Genomic DNA, 18,206 nt, shown 5'->3' with positions numbered 1-18,206 from the left:
TTTAACTAACAAATCAGGCAAAGTAGTTGCCAAATATGTTGGGAGCAAACACAAGGGCTCCAAGACTTGTGTTTGGGTACCCAAGGTGCTTGTTTCTAATGTGAAAGGACCCAAGACCGTTTGGGTACCTAAGAACAAGGCCTAAACTTGTTTTGTAGGTTTATGCATCCAGGGGCTCAAGTTGGATAATTGATAACGGGTGCACAAACCACATGATAGGGGAGAAAAGGATGTTCTCCTCCTACGAGAAAAAAATGAAGATCCCCAAAGAGCTATCACATTCGGGGATGGAAATCAAGGTTTGGTCAAAAGACTTGGTAAAATTGCAATATCTCCTGACCACTCTATTTCCAATGTTTTTCTTGTAGACTCTTTAGATTACAATTTGTTTTCTGTATCTCAATTATGCAAAATGAGTTACAACTGTCTTTTTATGGATATAGGTGTTATTGTCTTTAGAAGAAGTGATGATTCAGTAGCATTTAAGGGGGTATTAGAGGGTCAGCTATACTTAGTTGATTTTAATAGAGCTGAACTTGATACTTGCTTAATTGCTAAGACTAATATGGGTTGGCTCTGGCATCGCCGACTAGCCCATGTTGGGATGAAGAATCTTCACAAGCTTCTAAAGGGAGAACACATTTTGGGACTAACAAATGTCCATTTTGAGAAAGATAGGGTATGTAGCGCATGTCAAGCAGGGAAGCAAGTTGGTGCCCATCATCCACACAAGAACATCATGACGACTGACAGGCCACTTGAGCTACTCCACATGGATCTATTCGGCTCGATAGCTTACATAAGCATCGGCGGGAGTAAGTACTGTCTAGTTATTGTGGATGATTATTCTCGCTTCACTTGGGTGTTCTTTTTGCAGGATAAATCACAAACCCAAGAGACCTTAAAAGGATTCTTGAGATGAGCTCAAAATGAGTTCGGATTAAGGATCAAGAAAATAAGAAGCGACAACGGGATGAAGTTGAAGAACTCTCAAATTGAAGGCTTTCTTGAGGAGGAGAGCATCAAGAATGAGTTCTCTTCTCCCTACACACCTCAGCAAAATGGTGTAGTGGAGAGGAAGAATAGAACTCTATTGGACATGGCGAGGACCATGCTTGATGAGTACAAGACTCCGGACCGGTTTTGGGCTGAGGCGATTAACACCGCCTGCTACTCCATCAACCGGCTCTACCTTCACCAAATCCTCAAGAAGACATCATATGAACTCCTAACCGGTAAAAAGCCCAATGTTTCATATTTTAGAGTCTTTGGTAGCAAATGTTTTATTCTTATTAGAAGAGGTAGAAAATCTAAATTTGCTCCTAAGGTTGTAGAAGGCTTTTTACTAGGATATGATTCAAACACAAGGGCATATAGAGTCTTCAACAAACCCACTGGATTAGTTGAGGTTTCTTGTGACATTGTGTTTGATGAGACTAATGGCTCCCAAGTGGAGCAAGTTGATCTTGATGAGCTAGATGATGAAGAGGCTCCGTGCATCGCACTAAGGAACATGTCCATTGGAGACGTGTGTCCTAAGGAACCCGAAGAGCCTACTCATGCACAAGATCAACCATCATCTTCCAATCAAGCATCTCCACCAACTCAAGATGAGGATCAGGCTCAAGACAATGAAGATGAAGAACAAGAGGATGAGCCACCTCAAGAGGAGGACAATGATCAAAGACGAGATGACAATGATAAAGATAAGGAAGATGATCAGGAGATTTAGGGTCAAAGACTGCCACACCCAAGAGTCCACCAAGCAATTCAAAGAGATCACCCCGTGAACTCCATCCTCGGCGATATTCATAAGGGGCAACAACTCGATCTCGAGTCACTCATTTTTGTGAACATTAATCTTTTGTGTCTTCTATTAAGCCATACAGGGTGGAAGATGCATTAAGAGATTTGGATTGGGTGTTGGCAATGCAAGAGGAACTCAACAACTTCACAAAGAATGAGGTATGGCATTTAGTTCCACGTCCTAACCAAAATGTTGTAGGAACCAAGTGGGGTTCCGCAACAAGAAAGATGAGCATGGTGTGGTGACAAGGAACAAAGCCCGACTTGTGGCCAAGGGCTATTCATAAGTTGAAGGTTTGGATTTCGGTGAAACCTATGCACCCGTAGCTAGGCTTGAGTCAATTCGCATATTACTTGTCTATGCTACTTACCATGGCTTTAAGCTTTACCAAATGGACGTGAAAAGTGCCTTCCTCAATGGACCAATCAAGGAAGAAGTCTATGTTGAGCAACCTCCCGGCTTTGAAGATAGTGAGTACCCTATCCATGTGTATAAACTCTCTAAGGCGCTTTATGGGCTCAAGCAAGCCCCAAGAGCATGGTATGAATGCCTAAGAGATTTCCTTATCACTAATGGCTTCAAAGTCAAAAAAGTCGATCCTACACTCTTTACTAAAACCATTGCAAATGATTTGTTTGTATACCAAATTTATGTTGATGATATCATATTTGGGTCTACTAACAAATCAACTTGTGAAGAGTTCAGTAGGATCATGATTCAAAAATTCGAGATGTCCATGTTGGGGGAGTTGAAGTATTTTCTAGGATTTCAAGTCAAGCAACTCCAAGAGGGCACATTCATCAGCCAAACGAAGTACATTCAAGACATACTCAACAAGTTTGGGATGAAGGATGCCAAGCCCATTAATACACCCATGGGAACTAATGGGCATCTCGACCTCGACACGGGAGGTAAATCCGTAGATCAAAAGGTATACCAGTCGATGATAGGATCTTTACTCTATTTATGTGCATCTCGACCGGATATTATGCTTTCCGTATGCATATGTGCAAGGTTCTAAGCCGATCCTAAGGAAGTTCACCTTAGGGCCATGAAAAGAATCATGAGATATTTAGTTTATACACCTAAGTTTGGTCTTTGGTACCCCAAGGGATCCACTTTTGATTTAATAGGATATTCAGATGCTGATTGGGTAGGGTGTAAAATCGATAGGAAGAGCACATCAGGGACTTGTCAGTTTTTGGGAAGATCCCTGGTGTCTTGGGCTTCAAAGAAACAAAATTCAGTAGCTCTTTCTACCGTCGAAGCCGAGTACATTGTCGCAGGTCATTGTTGTGCGCAATTACTTTGGATGAGGCAAACCCACAGGGACTATGGCTACAAATTGATCAAAGTCCCTCTCCTATGTGATAATGAGAGTGCAATCCGCATGGCGGATAATCCCGTTGAACATAGCTGTAACACCCGGTTTTAAAGGACAAAGCCGGGTGCATCTCATACATGCGCCAAGAAGACAACATATATAATAACAGAGTGTATAGAGATAAATGTCATAAAACATCAGAGTATTTATTACATAGCGGAAGACTTATTACAAAATAAAATAATAAAGATAAAGCGAACTAAGGATCGTCGGCGCCAATGTCGACCGAGACACGCCACCTAGATCAGATCGAACTCCTCAGTGTTAGGCGGCTCCTCTTCGACCACCTGTTCTTCTCCTGTGGGGGGGGGGGTGTGAGACAGCAAGAGTGAGCTCACATACGTTCATAGCTCAACAAGTTGTGGGGAATAATGTGGCATGAACTCACCAAAGGTGGGAGTTCATGTAGTGTAAGGCTGATCAATGAAATAGAGGTTGAGGCTGAGCATTGCTTTTATAAGTTGGTCAAAATTTTATTAGCAATTACTAAGTGTAAGTAAATACCAAACCTTAATAATAATAAAGAACAGTAATAGTAAAATAATCCCAAATGCGATGCAAATGTCAAATTGAATTTAAGTTCCATAATTAATCATGTGAGGGTCCGAGCCGCTCTTGACCGTGAGCACGGCTAGTATACTAGTTTTACACTCTGCAGAGGTTGCGCATCTTTACCCACAAGTCGTGTATCCCATGTCGCCTGGGTTTGCAAGGCCCTTAGACACTACCGAGGTGAATGGCTAGGGATCCACTACGAGGCCTTTACAAAGTTCCACTAGCTTCCGAAAACCCGCTACAGTTTATAGGAAGATCCAGTACAGGGTTCCTGGCTGACAGCCATCGCAGCAAAATCAACCAGGGACCTCCCCGCACTGACCTCTCCCCTACTGCCCTTGCCCCTTTCGGGTAAGGTAGTCTTCCACTAGCTTTCCTAATTAGTCAGCCAAGGGCGTCCCATTATACCCTTGTGGTAGCACTGTTTTCCCGGGTGGTCGCTCCATGTTCCCATTAATTTAATGATCTTAACATGAACAATAATAATAACAAGTTAATAACAGAATAATCATGAATAGTGTATCTCCATACCCAATCCACATAAAGCAATAGCAAGTACTACCCAAAAATATTTCAGGGGTGAACAAGGTATAGAGGTAATCAAAACTGGGGTAACATAAAGGCTCCCATCAAAATTATCCTATGCAGATCATTAAAATTAATAAGAACATGGCTGGGAAAGTAAGTGATCAAGGGCACAACTTGCCTGGCACTTGAGATTCCAGGTACCAACTTGCTTTTCAAATGACACGTGTCCTCGCGCTAGTCGGAACAATACAAACAAACATGGTATAGATAAAATTAACATCACACCAAACATAATAATATACTGCATAATAATGATCTATGTGTTGCTACGAGACTAACGCAACTTGAACAGATTAAATCGGAGTTAAAACGGAGGAGTTATGAATTTGCTAGGGTTTTATGTATTTGATACATGATTAATTATGAGATCAATTTTAATGTGGTTTTCATGTCAAAACAGAGATACTAGGTGATAAAAAACATTATTACAAAATTATAGAAACTGGAATGGGTAAATTTGGACTAAATATGGATTTTCTATGGAATAAACAAGTTTCTATCAATTATTTATACACTAAAAATCTATTTCTACTTTATTTTCTCTGATTTTACAATGCTCTGGACTGGGCCTCAATAACAGGGAAATCTGGGGTTAAGAGCGCAAAAATGCCTAAGACACAGAGGCGTTCCAGTCGAGGACGGCGGGTTGATTCTCATTAAACCCAGGGGCTCTTTTGAAAACTGGTTCACGCGAAGGGGTATGCTTTTGTCTCAGCCGTCGGATCAAAGCCCGACGACCGCGATTAGATTCGACATCCATCAACCCTGCGAGTAACCCAGGCCGTCGGATCTGGGATTCACGGTTCTGATTTAATGGCTCGAAGGGGTACACTAAGACTCGATCTAGACCATCCCCCGCACGATCAACGGTTGGGGGCCAACTTTCCCCTAGATCTAATCCTAGCCCTACAGCGTTTGATCAACGGTTGCTGGCCTTCTTCTACCTCACGGCCCGTACTCTCTCTCCTCGCAAGCCAGCCAGAGGCGACCGTAACACCCGAGCGGCCGGCTACACCGGTGTTTGACCAACCACCACGCTTCGGCTGCGCTAACTCCCTCAAGAAAACAGTGCTACGCGGTAATTAGACAAAAACGAAATGAGGGCAGAGGGTCTCACCCACGGCGGTGCCAACTACGGTGGTGCGCGTCGAGGCAGTGCCCTGGAGACGATGAGCTTGCCCAACGCTACGAGGAAGAATCCGCACGGCGCCCTATACGCACGGTCAGGGCGAGATCCACGCTGGCGGCCAACCTCTCTGTTGCATCTCTCTCATATCACCTTCACGATGTGCTCGGAACACGGCGGGGTGGTTGGCGGTGTGTTGCAAAGCGAAACAGAAGAGGAGTCCGCGGCAGGGTTTTATGCTCCCACCGGCCGGTTCAGAGAAGCACGAGCTAGCGCATGCAGTGGCGCAAGAATCGGGCACCATCGGTTCCAGAGAGGAAGATCTACAGGGCGCACAGCGGCTGACACGCGGACTCCACCCGTCAGAGAACTCGGGTGCGCGAACGTCCGCGCACGGCTGAGACGGCCAGGCGTGTTCAGCAGGCAGGGGATTCAACACTAGCTCCGCCATAGCCGGGGATCCGTTGAGGCGAACGCGCGGAGCAGACTAGGCGACTGACACAGCGGACCCATGGTCCAGTGCAGAGTAGACACGGCGCGCGCATGCGGTATACTGGCGAGTGGGCCCAATCCGCAGCGACCGATAATGGAGAGGCTGGCGTGCGCGCTTGGTCTTGGGCCGCGCAGAGGTGGGTTAGGTGGGCCGCCAGGAACCGACTCGGCCCAAGCAAGGTTTCCCCCTTTTTTTCTTTTTTTTTTCCTTTTTATTTATTCCTTCCCTCTCTTCTAGGTTTAAATTTGAATGTGAATTTAGTTTCAAACCTTGTACAAATTTGTTATCAAATAATATTATGGAATGAAAAATACAAATTTTAGAAATATATTTATATTATTTATATTTTTCATATCATTTCTCTTCTTACTTTCAAACCCTAATTTTCAATTTAGGGTTTAATCCAATTTCTAGTTTTTTTTATATATTATTATTATTTTTATTTAATGCACAAACATAAAACTCCAACAAGATGTACTTTATTTTATTTTAGAATCATTTGTTTGGATTAAATCCTCTTACTTACATGTATGCTCTTTTCATGATGCGAATATGGCACATAACACAAGGATATCCCCATATAATCCTTTTATACACTTTTGAGTATTACAAATCCTACCCCCCTTAAAAATAATCTCGTCCTCGAGATTTAAGAAGATCTAGGGAAAAGGTGGGGAAAATCTATACGAAGCTTTTCTTCTCTTTCCCAAGTTGCTTCATCTTCTCCGTGGTGACTTCATTGAACTTTACACATCTTTATAACTTTATTCCTCGTAACTCGAGTCAAAGTATCTAAAATCTTGACGGGGTACTCAGCATAAGTCAAATCCTCTTGAACACTAAGGTCCTCCATTGGTAACTGTTCTTCAGGCACCCTGAGACATTTCTTCAGCTGAGATACATGAAAGACATCGTGAACATCCACGAGATGATCCGGTAACTCCAATTGGTATGCAACCTCTCCCACTCGCTTTAAGATTAAGAAGGGTCCAATAAAGCGAGGGGACAACTTTCCTTTGACTTTGAACCTTCTCATGCCCCGGAGTGGTGACACCTTCAAATAGACATAATCTCCCTCTTTAAACTCAAGCAGTCTTCTTCGGGTATCAGCATAACTTTTCTGCCTGGATTGTGCAGTTCTCAAATTCTCCCTTATTTGCTGAACTTGTTCCTCTGCTTCTTGTATAATCTCAGGTCCAAACAACTGCCTTTCACCAGTTTGATTCCAATACAAGGGAGTCCTGCACTTTCTGCCATACAAAGCCTCAAACGGTGACATCTTCAAGCTGGCCTGATAGCTATTATTATATGAGAACTCCGCATACGGTAGACTCTTATCCCAACTACCACCATGCTTAAGAGCACAAGCTCTTAACATATCTTCCAGTACTTGGTTAGTCCTCTCAGTCTGCCCATCAGTCTGTGGATGGTAAGCCGAACTAAAATTCAATCTCGTATCCAATGACTCGTGCAACTTCTTCCAATATCGAGAGGTAAACTGTGGTCCCCGGTCTGACACAATCTTCTTTGGCACACCATGTAGGCAGACAATCCGTGCCATGTACAACTCTGCTAACTTGGCTCCTGAATACGTGGTCTTTACTGGAATAAAGTGGGCTACCTTGGTTAGCCTGTCCACAATCACCCATATAGAATCATAACCAGCAGACGTGCGGGGTAATCCAACAATGAAGTCCATGCCAATCTCTTCCCATTTCCACTCAGGTATCTTTAGTGGGTGCAGTAGTCCGGCTGGCCTCTGGTGTTCAGCCTTAACTCTTCGACACACATCGCACATAGCCACATGTGCAGCCACATCTCTCTTTAGTCCATACCACCAATACTTTTGCTTTAAATCCTGATACATCTTAGTGCTCCCAGGGTGGATAGAATAAACTGAATCATGTGCCTCCTTCAATATGGTTTCCCGAAGACTATCGATATCGGGAACACAGATCCGATTCTTGAACCATATCGTGCCTTGCTCATCCTCTGTGAACTCTGGGCCTCTACCCTCTGTTACCAGATCCTTGATCTCCTGGATTTTGGCATCACCAACCTGACCTTTACGAATTTCTTGCTCCAAGGTAGGTTCCAATTCAATAGTAACTCCTTCCGTATGTGTAACAATTCCCAGGTTGAGCCTCTCAAAATCCTTTGCTAATTCATCAGGTAGCTGGACAACGAAAGCGGAGTGAACATGCTCCTTCCGACTCAAGGCATCTGCAACCAAATTCGCCTTGCCTGGGTGATAGTGAATCTCCAAGTCATAATCCTTAATGAGCTCCAACCAACGGCGTTGCCTCAGGTTGAGATCCTTCTGAGTGAATATATACTTCAAACTCTTATGGTCCGTGTATACTTGGCACTTAGTTCCCATAATGTAGTGTCTCCAAATCTTAAGTGCATGCACAACGGCAGCCAACTCTAAGTCATGGGTGGGGTAGTTCAATTCATGCTTCCTCAACTGACGAGATGCATAGGCAATCACATGACCATCTTGCATAAGCACACATCCAAGTCCTTGGCCACATGCATCACAGTAAATGTCAAATCCCTTCTGCAGATCTGGCATAATCAATACTGGTGGAGACATCAATCTCTCCTTCAATTGATCAAAACTCTCTTGGCATTTCTCATCCCACTTGAATTCTCTTCCTTTCTCCAAAAGCGATGTCATGGGCTTAGCAATCTTAGAAAATCCTTCAATAAATCTCCGATAATATCCTGCGAGTCCCAAGAAACTCCGAATCTCAGTAACTGTAGTGGGCACTCTCCACTCCATTATCTCCTTCACTTTAGCAGGATCCACTGCTATTCCTCCATTAGAAACAATATGACCAAGGAATGGCACCTTGTCAATCCAAAACTCGCACTTGCTGAACTTAGCATAGAGTTGATTATCTCGTAACTTCTGTAGCACCAACCTTAGATGTTGTTCATGATCACTTTCATTCTTAGAATAGATAAGAATATCGTCGATAAACACCACGACGAATCTGTCCAAATACTCCATAAACACTTTGTTCATCAAATTCATGAAATAAGCTGGTGCATTGGTTAATCCAAATGACATAACAGTAAACTCATATAATCCATATCGAGTTGAGAAAGCCGTCTTGGGAATATCCGATGGTCTAATCCTCATCTGATGGTAACCCGATCGGAGATCAATCTTCGAGAATACCCTGGCTCCTCTCATCTGATCAAATAAATCCTCAATACGGGGCAACGGGTACTTGTTCTTCACTGTAACATCATTAAGAGATCTATAATCCACACACATCCGCTGTGATCCATCCTTCTTCTGCACAAATAACACCGGTGCTCCCCACGGTGAGGAACTCGGACGAATAAACCCCGCTTCTTGTAACTCAGTTAACTGCTTCTTAAGCTCCTTCAACTCTTCTACAGCCATCCTGTATGGTCTCTTAGAAATAGGGGCAGTTCCAGGTAAGAGATCAATAACAAATTCAACTTCTCTATCAGGTGGCATCCCTGGTAACTCCTCTGGAAAGACATCCAGAAAATCCTTAACCACACGGATGTTGTCACCAACAAACTTCCCATCGACTAAGAATACTGCTAATCTGATGGTGGTAGTTACTGCAACTTCAACTTCAAATCTTTGTCCTTTGGAACTGGTGAGTTCTATGGTTCCCTTAGCACAGTGTATAAACTGTCTTTGCCTTTCTTAACCACGACATACCAAGGATCACGTCTATAGTGCTCTCTTCTAACACTATAGGGGTAGTTCATCTGGGTTAGAAACACAGGGGACGAAAGAAAGGATTGTAGACAAGGCAGTGATTACGAAGCATGTTACTTTGGGGGATTTATTAGCTAAGTGTGTCACCTACTAAAGCTAATTCATTATCTTATGGTGGTACATGCTAAGATGCCCATCTATACTATTTCAATCAATCAAAGAAGCAAATCAGGCATTGATCATCAGAACAATCAAACAACATTTTTTTAAATATAGAAAATAGTTTTGATCTTGTCTTAGGTTCCCTAACTCTTAAGAATGTCATAGGGGTAGGGATTCCAAGGTGTGAAATCCGTCTTGTCTTGGAGTAGAAAAGGTAAGAATGATCAGAGTGGAACAGTAGAAGGTGAGACAGGATCAAGATAAGTGTAGAAAGAATCAGAGTAAGGTAAGTGTAGAATGAATCAGAATGAGATAAGTAGGTAAGGGTTTGTCCATTCTATCTAGGTTTCGTCCTACAGTCAACATTTCCTCTGATACCACTTCTGTAACACCCGGTTTTAAAGGACAAAGCCGGGTGCATCTCATACATGCGCCAAGAAGACAACATATATAATAACAGAGTGTATAGAGATAAATGTCATAAAACATCAGAGTATTTATTACATAGCGGAAGACTTATTACAAAATAAAATAATAAAGATAAAGCGAACTAAGGATCGTCGGCGCCAATGTCGACCGAGACACGCCACCTAGATCAGATCGAACTCCTCAGTGTTAGGCGGCTCCTCTTCGACCACCTGTTCTTCTCCTGTGGGGGGGTGTGAGACAGCAAGAGTGAGCTCACATACGTTCATAGCTCAACAAGTTGTGGGGAATAATGTGGCATGAACTCACCAAAGGTGGGAGTTCATGTAGTGTAAGGCTGATCAATGAAATAGAGGTTGAGGCTGAGCATTGCTTTTATAAGTTGGTCAAAATTTTATTAGCAATTACTAAGTGTAAGTAAATACCAAACCTTAATAATAATAAAGAACAGTAATAGTAAAATAATCCCAAATGCGATGCAAATGTCAAATTGAATTTAAGTTCCATAATTAATCATGTGAGGGTCCGAGCCGCTCTTGACCGTGAGCACGGCTAGTATACTAGTTTTACACTCTGCAGAGGTTGCGCATCTTTACCCACAAGTCGTGTATCCCATGTCGCCTGGGTTTGCAAGGCCCTTAGACACTACCGAGGTGAATGGCTAGGGATCCACTACGAGGCCTTTACAAAGTTCCACTAGCTTCCGAAAACCCGCTACAGTTTATAGGAAGATCCAGTACAGGGTTCCTGGCTGACAGCCATCGCAGCAAAATCAACCAGGGACCTCCCCGCACTGACCTCTCCCCTACTGCCCTTGCCCCTTTCGGGTAAGGTAGTCTTCCACTAGCTTTCCTAATTAGTCAGCCAAGGGCGTCCCATTATACCCTTGTGGTAGCACTGTTTTCCCGGGTGGTCGCTCCATGTTCCCATTAATTTAATGATCTTAACATGAACAATAATAATAACAAGTTAATAACAGAATAATCATGAATAGTGTATCTCCATACCCAATCCACATAAAGCAATAGCAAGTACTACCCAAAAATATTTCAGGGGTGAACAAGGTATAGAGGTAATCAAAACTGGGGTAACATAAAGGCTCCCATCAAAATTATCCTATGCAGATCATTAAAATTAATAAGAACATGGCTGGGAAAGTAAGTGATCAAGGGCACAACTTGCCTGGCACTTGAGATTCCAGGTACCAACTTGCTTTTCAAATGACACGTGTCCTCGCGCTAGTCGGAACAATACAAACAAACATGGTATAGATAAAATTAACATCACACCAAACATAATAATATACTGCATAATAATGATCTATGTGTTGCTACGAGACTAACGCAACTTGAACGGATTAAATCGGAGTTAAAACGGAGGAGTTATGAATTTGCTAGGGTTTTATGTATTTGATACATGATTAATTATGAGATCAATTTTAATGTGGTTTTCATGTCAAAACAGAGATACTAGGTGATAAAAAACATTATTACAAAATTATAGAAACTGGAATGGGTAAATTTGGACTAAATATGGATTTTCTATGGAATAAACAAGTTTCTATCAATTATTTATACACTAAAAATCTATTTCTACTTTATTTTCTCTGATTTTACAATGCTCTGGACTGGGCCTCAATAACAGGGAAATCTGGGGTTAAGAGCGCAAAAATGCCTAAGACACAGAGGCGTTCCAGTCGAGGACGGCGGGTTGATTCTCATTAAACCCAGGGGCTCTTTTGAAAACTGGTTCACGCGAAGGGGTATGCTTTTGTCTCAGCCGTCGGATCAAAGCCCGACGACCGCGATTAGATTCGACATCCATCAACCCTGCGAGTAACCCAGGCCGTCGGATCTGGGATTCACGGTTCTGATTTAATGGCTCGAAGGGGTACACTAAGACTCGATCTAGACCATCCCCCGCACGATCAACGGTTGGGGGCCAACTTTCCCCTAGATCTAATCCTAGCCCTACAGCGTTTGACCAACGGTTGCTGGCCTTCTTCTACCTCACGGCCCGTACTCTCTCTCCTCGCAAGCCAGCCAGAGGCGACCGTAACACCCGAGCGGCCGGCTACACCGGTGTTTGACCAACCACCACGCTTCGGCTGCGCTAACTCCCTCAAGAAAACAGTGCTACGCGGTAATTAGACAAAAACGAAATGAGGGCAGAGGGTCTCACCCACGGCGGTGCCAACTACGGTGGTGCGCGTCGAGGCAGTGCCCTGGAGACGATGAGCTTGCCCAACGCTACGAGGAAGAATCCGCACGGCGCCCTATACGCACGGTCAGGGCGAGATCCACGCTGGCGGCCAACCTCTCTGTTGCATCTCTCTCATATCACCTTCACGATGTGCTCGGAACACGGCGGGGTGGTTGGCGGTGTGTTGCAAAGCGAAACAGAAGAGGAGTCCGCGGCAGGGTTTTATGCTCCCACCGGCCGGTTCAGAGAAGCACGAGCTAGCGCATGCAGTGGCGCAAGAATCGGGCACCATCGGTTCCAGAGAGGAAGATCTACAGGGCGCACAGCGGCTGACACGCGGACTCCACCCGTCAGAGAACTCGGGTGCGCGAACGTCCGCGCACGGCTGAGACGGCCAGGCGTGTTCAGCAGGCAGGGGATTCAACACTAGCTCCGCCATAGCCGGGGATCCGTTGAGGCGAACGCGCGGAGCAGACTAGGCGACTGACACAGCGGACCCATGGTCCAGTGCAGAGTAGACACAGCGCGCGCATGCGGTATACTGGCGAGTGGGCCCAATCCGCAGCGACCGATAATGGAGAGGCTGGCGTGCGCGCTTGGTCTTGGGCCGCGCAGAGGTGGGTTAGGTGGGCCGCCAGGAACCGACTCGGCCCAAGCAAGGTTTCCCCCTTTTTTTTTCTTTTTTTTTCCTTTTTATTTATTCCTTCCCTCTCTTCTAGGTTTAAATTTGAATGTGAATTTAGTTTCAAACCTTGTACAAATTTGTTATCAAATAATATTATGGAATGAAAAATACAAATTTTAGAAATATATTTATATTATTTATATTTTTCATATCATTTCTCTTCTTACTTTCAAACCCTAATTTTCAATTTAGGGTTTAATCCAATTTCTAGTTTTTTTTATATATTATTATTATTTTTATTTAATGCACAAACATAAAACCCCAACAAGATGTACTTTATTTTATTTTAGAATCATTTGTTTGGATTAAATCCTCTTACTTACATGTATGCTCTTTTCATGATGCGAATATGGCACATAACACAAGGATATCCCCATATAATCCTTTTATACACTTTTGAGTATTACAATAGCCGCACTAAGCACATAGACATTCGGTATCACTTTTTGAGGGATCACCAATAAAGGGGGGATATCGAGATTGCTTATGTTAGCACCAAAGAACAACTAGCCGATATCTTTACCAAACCATTAGATGAGAAAACCTTTACCAAACTTAGGAATGAGCTAAACATTCTTGATTCTTGGAACTTTGATTGACACTTTGCACACATAGCTCATTTATATACTGTTGATCATATCTCTTTTATGTCTACGACTAATGTGTTTTCAAGTGCATTTCTATACTAAGTCGTAGATTAAAAGGGAAATGGAGTCTTCAGCGACGACATGGCTTCCACTCTACTCTATCGGTATTATTTACCCTTCACCGTCACTCCGCATCACTCTCCAATTTTGGTATAATCTTCACTCTTATTACTCATACCATTGGGGAGAGAATAAAAGGGCCCCCAAAGTCTCCGTTTTTTGGCGATTAATGCCAAAGGGGGAGAGAGAGTATTAGCCCAAAGCAAAAGGACCGCACCACCATCAATTTCAAACTTTTCTAAATAAAGTTTTCAATTGGTATCTACATTTAAATTGATATATGGTTTCAAAGATTTTTCAATTGGTATCTAAATGTTTTTCATATTGGTAAAACCCTCTTGAACACTAAGAGGAGAATTTGATTAAGGGGGAGTTTTGTTTAAGTCAAAAGAAAAGCATTTGAAACAGGGGGAGAAAATTTCAAATCTTGAAAATGCTTCTCGAAATCTTATTCATGTACCTTTGACTATTTGCAAAAAGACTTTAAAAAGATTTTCCAAAAGAATTTGCAAAAACAAAACAAGTGGTGCAAATGTGGTCCAAAATGTTAAAAGAAAGAAAGCAATCCATGCATATCTAATGAAACTATAAATTGGCTTAATTCCAAGCAACCTTTGCACTTGCCTTATGCAAACTAGTTCAATTCTGCATTTATATATTTGTTTTGGTTTGTGTTGGCATCAATCACCAAAAAGGGGGAGATTGAAAGGGAAATAGAGTCAAACCTTTTCGTAAATGATTTTGGTGGTTGAAATGCCCAACACAAATAATTGGACTAACTAGTTTGCTCTAGATTATATATTCTACAGGTGCTAAAGGTTCAACACAAACCAATAAAAAGATCCAAGTTAGGGTTCAAATCAAAGGAGCAAAAGAAAACTGAAGAGAACCCTGGTCTGGCGCACCGGACAATGTCCGGTGCCCAGGGCCGTACTCCTTCAAACTTGCCACCTTCGGGTTTCTAGAGAATCGCTTCGCTATAATTCACCGGACTGTCTGATGCACCAAGCGGAGCAACTGCTCCCAGCGCAACGGTCGACTTCAAAGGTCACTGCCAAACGCTACAGTGCGCAACAGTGCGCGATAGAGTCAGAGCGCACCGGACACTGAACAGTAGCTGTCCGGTGCAGCACCAGACTGTCCTGTGACCCAAGAAGTCTAAGCTCCAACGGTCGAAACCGTCAGAACCCTTACAGTTGGGTGATGTGGCTAGCGCACCGGACAGTGTCTGGTGGCGCACCAGACTGTCCGAGGTGCGCCCATCGACAGACAACCTCCCCAACGGTTGGTTTGGTGGTTGGGGGCTATAAATACCCCCCAACCACCACCACTCCAAGCATCCAAGTTTTTCAGACATCTCATTCAATACAAGAGCTAGTGCAATCAATACAAGACACAATTCAATAGAATCAAAGCCTCTGCAAGTCCCAAATCCACTCCAAACAAATAGTGACTAGAGAGAGTGTTTTGCTCGTGTTCTTTGAGCTCTTGTTCTTGGATCGCTTTCTTCTTCCTCATTCTTGTTCCTCAAAGCACTTGTAATCAAAGCAAGAGACACCAATCGTGTGGTGGTCCTTGTGGGGTCTAAGTGACCCGTTTGATTAAGGAGAAAGCTCACTCGGTCTAGGTGAGCGTTTGAGAGAGGGAAATGGTTGAAAGAGACACGGTCTTTGTGACCACCTCAACGGGGACCAGGTTCTTTGGAACCGAACCTCGGTAAAACAAATCACCGTGTCATCCGCCCTATTTCTTTGGTTGATTTGTTTTTCCCTCTCTTTTGGACTCGATTTTATTTCTAACGCTAACCCCGGCTTGTAATTGTGATTTAAGTTTATAAATTTCAGTTTCCGCCTATTCACCCCCCTCTAAGCGACTTTCAGTTCCCTGCAGTTTGGTTTAGTTAATAATGTTAATAAAATTAGTTATTTAGTTGGGAAACCTTTTACTTCTACTTTCCTCTTTATCTGAGAAGATGTGTTTGGTTGCGTTGAGAATCAGTGAAGATGCTTGTTCTTTCATCGTTATGTAAAACTATGTGTGCCTATTCTTATGCTAAAAGATTGCAAGGCAATTGTGATGTGTGAATGCCTTCCACATATGTCTAACAACAGGCACCGAGGAGGGAGGTGTACTCAGGAGGAGTAGCATGCCTGCAGGATGAGGTGCCCCAGCATTTGCCTCCACCACCATCCCCAATGATAGTGGAGCAAATGTTCTTCATGCAGACCTAGGTAGTGCCAAGGCGCGCGGGTGGTTGCTGACAGGAGGACCCCAGCGGGCCGGGTCCCGCTGGTCAGCGGCGAGGTAGGGGCAGGGCGCGATGAGGCACGGGACCGCACGAACAGGCGGGGCCCACCTGTCGGCGACCCAGAGAGGAGAAAAAAGTGGGTGGCGCTGAGAGGCTGATGGGTGGGCCCTGGCTGTCAAGGTCCTCGTCTTCCTCCTAGCCGCGCACGACGCAAGGCGAGCTCGGCGGCGCACGCGCGAGAGGGGGGAAGGTGTTGGCCAGTGGCGCGGGGTGCTCGGGGACCGGCACGCGGGCGCAGAGCCACCGCGAACACCTGTCGGCGAGGGCAGAGGGAGGAGGAAGGGGAAACATACACCACCGACTATGGAGCTCACGTTGGGACAACGCTCGGGCGAGCTCGGCGGCACGGACGACGGTGACCGTTGAAGCGACGGCGATGCAGAGCGGTTGATGGGGTGGGTGAGCGCGCCTGCGCCGGAGAAACGGCTCGGGCCGGTTGCAGGGGAGGAGGAAATGACAGGTGGGGCCAGGGCACTGGGCGAACGCGCCGCTGACGGGCGGGCCTAGGCGAGAGAGAGGGCGTTGGATGGGCCACGACGGGGACTGGGCCACGCGTGGGGCAGGGGGGAAACGCTGGGTGGGCCACGAGATGGGTCCGAGCCGAGGGAGGGGGAAAAGAAGGGTTTTCATTTTCTATTTCTTTTTCCTTTTCCTTTTCCTTTTTATTTCTTTTTTTTTTGAACTCAAAAACAAATCTGCTCCAAATTCAAATTTAAACTCCACAAACATATGCATCAAACAAAATAAATAGAATTTAGGGTTCAGAATGATGCAACACTTCATATCCCCTTAGGGTTAATCTCCTAGAGTATTAATACACCTCCAAATGAATAATCCAACTTCTACTAAAAGGAAGAGAAAAGAAAACTATAGAGAGGAGAAAAGGGGTAACACCTGAATTTGGTAGATATTAGAGAAGAAATTTTATACCCCTAAATTCAGGGTGTTACAAGTGTTTTTGCTCATTGTGTTTGTTTGTTTGTTTGTGTTCTTCGTCCTCTCACCATTCCGTGGAAGAATTGTTGATATCTTTTTGGTGTGTGGATTTTGAGAAGTGCCCTTTTCAGATCTACTACTTTGAACCTTGTGGATCATCTAGGACATCCCATTTACAAAGTTAACTGGGTGAATTTCGAGATAAATTCAGTTTTATACCTCATTCTTTAGTTGAGTTCGTGCAAACCAGTTGAACCGGTTTTAACAACGGTTGAATCGGTTTTACCTAGTTTGTTTCTAGTTTTTATTAAAAATATTTCCGCTTGCCCAGGTTGGCCAGGCAACCTTTAAGGAGTGACTTGGCCAGACTTCACTAGGTTGCTCGGTTATCGTCGTTAGTTTATTTCCGCTGCACTGAAAATAATGATTTACTTCCTTTAAAAACTCTGATGATGTATTAACATTTGGTACTCCTTAATTTGTGGTATTATGCATTATTGTATTTCTATGTGTCTCACCTTCAAGTGAGCAAGTGGTATTCAATCTAGTGTAAGTGGTTTCATCGGACTAGATCCGACGGACTGACAATTTATTCAAGTTTAAGTGTGTCGTCGCCTCTAAGGCGGGACTTAGGCACTTAAGCTGGAATAATCTGGACGATTCCGCCACAATTACCTAATTCTTAGTAGAAATCTCAAGCACATCACCTTGGTGGTGAGTTAGAGAAGAAAATTGAGTTGAATGAGACTCGAAAGCATTTATGGTTTCCTCAACGATGTGGACATACACAAGTCTTGTTTATGCGAGATAAACCACGAAATAAATGGTCTATCTTGTCTCTTATGTTTTGAATTGTAGTACTTGCTTTCCACTCAATATACTTGGTTGTGCATGTTTATGAGTGCATCACTAAGCACCTTATCTCTAAGTATTGTTTGCACATCTCTAAATGGTCGAGCACTCTACATCGAGCGACAATGCCAGGAAGTGACAGTGATGTGTGCCAAGCGACAATGTCGCACTAGTTTCTAACATGTTTGAGTTTCATTTTAAATAGGCTTATTCATCCTAAAGCCCTTTAGGTGACATCAAAGCCTTTTCACATTTGCACCTTCACA

The sequence above is a fragment of the Zea mays genome, chromosome 8 (assembly GCF_902167145.1).
Source record: "Zea mays cultivar B73 chromosome 8, Zm-B73-REFERENCE-NAM-5.0, whole genome shotgun sequence".
Lineage (NCBI taxonomy): Eukaryota > Viridiplantae > Streptophyta > Magnoliopsida > Poales > Poaceae > Zea > Zea mays.
The sequence above is the reverse complement of the archived record's forward strand: the minus strand, read 5'-3'. Positions refer to the sequence as shown.